This window comes from Condylura cristata, unplaced genomic scaffold (assembly GCF_000260355.1).
Source record: "Condylura cristata isolate star-nosed mole 26May11 unplaced genomic scaffold, ConCri1.0 scaffold00001, whole genome shotgun sequence".
Taxonomy (NCBI): Eukaryota; Metazoa; Chordata; class Mammalia; order Eulipotyphla; family Talpidae; genus Condylura; species Condylura cristata.
In genome coordinates this window covers 80,280,144-80,280,548 of record NW_004567102.1, presented here as the reverse complement: position 1 = coordinate 80,280,548, position 405 = coordinate 80,280,144, and positions in this window count along the sequence as shown.

Genomic DNA, 405 nt, shown 5'->3' with positions numbered 1-405 from the left:
GGCGGGGCGCGGGGGGCGCGTGCGGGGACCTGGAGTCCTGGCGCCGGACGCTCCGTGCTGGGCTCCGAGAGCCGGGGCCGGCTAGGGGTGGGGACCCGATCGGGGCCAGGAGCAGCAAACCCCCCCCCCCGTCACAACCGCTCCCCCCACCCCCCAACCCAGCCTGGGTGAATCATCCAGAAACCTCCAACCGGACCCCGGCTGGGTTTAGCCTGGGAAGCGGGTGCTGATAATGGGGGGAAATCTCCTGGTGCTGGGAGAAGAGTTTGTAGCGGAGGGGTGGACAAAAACGAGTGACTTTTCACAGACGCTTGTGGCCTCCGTCTCAGCCTAAGAACCAGCCAAACCCAAAGCGCACTGGTAGAGGAAACACGAGGCTTTGTTAGAGCATTTGCGAGCAGGGAA